Source organism: Formica exsecta, unplaced genomic scaffold, assembly GCF_003651465.1.
Source record: "Formica exsecta isolate Colony F162 unplaced genomic scaffold, ASM365146v1 scaffold108, whole genome shotgun sequence".
NCBI lineage: Eukaryota > Metazoa > Arthropoda > Insecta > Hymenoptera > Formicidae > Formica > Formica exsecta.
Window position 1 is genome coordinate 946,106 of NW_021848419.1, and position 5,191 is coordinate 951,296.

A 5,191-nucleotide genomic window follows, 5' to 3' on the forward strand; every position below is an offset into this window, starting at 1 on the left:
CTTGCCCGGCACTGCCTTTCTGCCAGCCAACAAATTTTCATATACAATTCACAGGAAAGAAAATATAGCACATTTATTACATGCGCATTGCTAGTGCATATAATTCTAGGAAAAGCTATTGATTATCTTGAAGAATCCATATCTTCGCGTCGTTATCTACCCTGGACAACAAGCATTAAAAAGTCGATTCTATCGCAAGATAAGATTTTAACATTTAAACTTTGAGAAAAGTATATCGTGATTTTATATTTATAAACTTTTTATAAACGCCATATTTTCAACTTACCTGACATAATTTGTGCTCTCGCAATATTCTAAAAACTGTAAAAATATAGAATTAGTTATTTGAGTTTACTTGCCCGGCACTGCCTTTCTGCCAGCCAACAAATTTTCATATACAATTCACAGGAAAGAAAATATAGCACATTTATTACATGCGCATTGCTAGTGCATATAATTCTAGGAAAAGCTATTGATTATCTTGAAGAATCCATATCTTCGCGTCGTTATCTACCCTGGACAACAAGCATTAAAAAGTCGATTCTATCGCAAGATAAGATTTTAACATTTAAACTTTGAGAAAAGTATATCGTGATTTTATATTTATAAACTTTTTATAAACGCCATATTTTCAACTTACCTGACATAATTTGTGCTCTCGCAATATTCTAAAAACTGTAAAAATATAGAATTAGTTATTTGAGTTTGTTTGAGTTAGTCGTCTCATTATTGATTAAATAAATTCCACTTTCTTCAAAGTTGCATAATACAAGTCCGAATACGCGCATAAAGTAGTAGCTTATGTTATATAGATGCTATTGTGACAATTTCCTCTCTCTCTCTCTCTTTTACTTATTTATATTTAAAAAATTGCAATAGTAATATATTTGCAATTACGAAACTTGAACATTTTTATACATTACGAAAAAGATTATTCCCATTTTTTTCTTAAAGTTAAACGCCTCATTTGAAAAAATCGAGAGCTAATATCCCCCGAGAAAAAAAGTTAGGTGCTTTATGCAAAGTTAAATATACTTACATCCGACAGGTGAATGTTTAAGCAGATTATAATGACACGTAAATGTAATTTGATTGCGTGAAGGGAAAGCTTGATGCGTGTCGTCCAACTGTAAATACCAGAACTTTAATATTTACGCATATTATTGATATTAAATAGAATATGTCCTGCAATTCTGTGCGATCTTGATTGTAATGATAGATTCTCCGATTAATTTGAAGTCGATTTCTCATCAGCGAAAATGTCAAGAGAGAGATTAACGTTAATCGTGATTTTCCAATTTTTGACATGACGTAACTTTATAACTAAGCCATCAAAAATAGAAATTGATTTGAAGTTAACTAAAAATTAAAAAATACAATTTTGTTATTCATTTCTATGTCTTTCAAGCTTAGCTTATAAAAAGCCCGTATTTTCCAATCGCTTATAACTAGAAAACTGTCATTATTATCTCCAAGGAAAGCTCAACTTCATTCTTCGAAGAAATCTCATTAAAATTAAAGTCGCGAATTAAAGCATACCATGTTATGTAACATCTCGTAAATATATATAGAGATATGTAATCGAAATGAATTAAACTATAAGCTTCAATATCCGTAATAAAGGTCGCTAATCTCGAGAATGCGATTCATGTATAAAATAAATGATAATATCTTTTACTTTAAAGCAAATTACTATTATTAAGGATATCATAAAATCCATCAGAGAATATTTTAAGAAAACTTAAATTGATGAAAAGAGAAAGAAAGAGAGAGAGAAAAGACGAAAGATTAAAATCGCCTCCTATTTATTTTTTTCGCAAGCTAATTATTATTAACAATAAATCTGTTTGCCAGTATATATTAAACACCGGATTGTATGATAAGCCCCAGCGCGGAAAGCTATTTTTATGCGACAGCAAAAATGTACCTCTACGCAAACGACAAGAATTTTCACTTGAACGACACAAGTCATCGCCGACTTTATATGCTGAATTATGCTGTGCAGCCGCCCATCCGCTGTACGCGCATAAGCGTAGTGGTATTGTGACGTCAAAAGCGAACACGGCGCGAGGCTGGATTTTGCCTGCAATATTCCTCGCGCTTCTTTGAGTACGTACAATGCTTTTACATAAATTCGGTATGAGCAATGGCGTGAAAACGTTCCGACGTTCCTTGAGCATTCACTCTGATATATATCTCGTGCACCAATATGATATACATTAGTGCTCGAGTATTACTTTATTAAAACATGATGTGCTTGTGCATACATTTCTTATTTTAATATCGCGTAAAAAGATATGGGAAAAGTCTTATGATTATATGAAAAAATGGTGAATTGCTATAGGAATAAAGAATAGCGACTCCTCTTTTTCCGTTCTGAAATATATATATTTATTAAACTTTATTTTTAAATATATATCCAACGAGCGCTATCTATCATGCGAATCATAAAAAAAGATAAACTAATTCCGAGAATTTTTTGGCGAACGTAATGCAACGGTTGCTGATAGCTTATAAATAATAACAATTTTGAGGTAAGGAAAGAAGAATCGTGAGTATTCGAATGGAAGTATCATTTAATTACCTTTTCTTTTTTTGCAACGCCAAAACTATATACGAATGTCAAAATACTACTCTCGCGATATACCTCAGTCTATACAGTATTAATCTCTATCTACGTGATAACTATTCTTTTATTCTGGTCTTAAAAGTTGGTCTAGTTGCTTTTAAATTATATATAACTTCACCAACCTCTCTCTCGATCGTGGATTTCACCTACTACTGACGCTTGTTACGTTACTTGATACGATCGTGGATTCACGATCTAATATCGTTTGACAGACTCAATAATTTTACGAATACGCAAGATAGTAAACGCGAATGACACACTTTACAAAGCAGACGATCGGTATTTATAATAGCTTATGAATATCGCGCACAGTTAATATATTTTACATAATAATATATATCTTTCTAATCCACAGGGCAGGGAAGTCTGTGAGAAAGGTTTATATTGTAAACCACAATGATCATCGAATCAAGAACTTTCTCGAATAATATCACATTTTATGTCAGCGATGATAACAACGCCGACAACGTCGAATTTCATTCCAGCTTAGAAACGAAATGCGTCTTTTAAAGACATATATAACAAAAAAAATATTCATATAATACAATTAAATTAATTGAACGATTGATCAGAGATTTACGAACGCGTAATATTTGTATACATACACATATATACGCAGGAAATAATAATTTCAAGTATCTAACGTAAGGACGGTAAAGGAATCCCTCGAATATGTGCTTAAACACGAGTTCTCTATATCGAGAATATCTTAATGATAATAATTACATCCCACACGTCACGCGATGCAGAAGAGCCGCGTATTAAATAAAGGATAGTCGTGTTATTCGTCCATATTAATCTTACATCTGTACGTTTTTATGGAGTAATTAATTTCCGCCTGATCGTTGTTACTTCGACAAGAGTGAAAGTGGCTAATACACGTTCTCCACAGTTTTGCTACGGCATACACATGACGGAATTGAAATAAAGTCTGACATTTTATGACTTTTACGGAACGACGTATACACAATGACCCAGAAACAAACTTTTGTCTCGGTTGCAAATTCTTAATCGAAAGAGTAAAACTGTAGTCGATCATTTTTCGATTAAAGAATTTGAATGTGCGAGAGTTTAATTGGATGTGGCATTTCTTTAATCTTCAATTATTATTACTTTAGCAATTACTGCCTCTAATTACTTGTTTCTAAACCAGAAATTTATAATTCTGTTAAGTTAAACGCCTCTTGAAATTATGTAAGAGATATTTGTGTTTTCCCTCATCCCTCTTATATAAACTCGATGTGCCGAGAACTTTCAAGATTCAATCGCGCGTAATATGATATTAATATCTCGGAAATAGAACTTTATAAAATTATGTAAGAGATATTTGTGTTTTCCCTCATCCCTCTTATAAACTCGATGTGCCGAGAACTTTCAAGATTCAATCGCGCGTAATATGATATTAATAACTCGGAAATAGAACTTTATTTTTTTATAAACTTTACAGAATATCATCTGCAGATAGTACGCGACTTCTGGGTCACCCCATATGTAATACACGCACGTATCCCGTTTGCGGATGTAGTAGAATCAAGAGCCGCGACGGAGCAGGCAAGGCCGGTATAGTGGAGGCGTTACATTTAAATTCATGGAAAATTTTTTCTTAGAAAATTCTCATGCACCCGGGCACTTAGCGATAATTAATTAACCCATTAAATATCGTGGACGTCACGCACGCTTTTTACGACCAGAGGCGCCCCGGACGTCATCTCTAAGCGCGCGATATATGTTTTATCGATTGGGGATTTTCTCTCTCTTGTATACTTACAGTCTTACTATAGCCCATCGCATACATCGAAACTGCCCTAGAAGGGAAGAAAAATTAAAAAGTTTCACATGTGCGGTAAAATGTCATCAAGCCGCTTCGCGGCTCCATTCGCGTATAGTTGCTCTGCCGCGCGTTCACCCGCGATTCAGGAACAAAGAATTATACACTTTCACTCTCCTCTGTCGTGTAATTATGTAGAGTAAGGATGGTGCTCTGCAAGCACACAAGACGCGATTTATTCAATACATTTCGTTACACATTGTAGTATACTCTTACTCTTCTCCTCTGGAAACTTTCTTGTTAAACAGTCTTGACAGTCTCCGGAATCGTGAATACACATTATTCCCCCGAGCACACACGCACATACGCACAACACACACACACGCGCATAAGTACACCCACATACACATATCACGATTGCATAATTTATATGTATAAATTACAATCGCAATTTTTTTGTCTCGTACGATTGCACTTATTGTTAATTATTACATATATATATTTATATATTGTACAGTGAAACCTCTCTGTATACACCGTATACGTTCGCGAAGTGGCACCGTACTCGTAAGCATATTTTTTTTCGCGTGTGTTCACAATATATGGCTCCCCCAGGGGAATCCAGTAAGATTACTTTTAAATCAAGCATTTTCCCACCTTCTTTTCAAGTTTGCTTTAAATAAAATGTACATACAATTATATCCTTGTAATAAATTTGTACCCGCAATAACAAGGTTTGATCGATACACGCTACGATAAACGACTATATAATAATAAGGGACGATAAAGGGAAA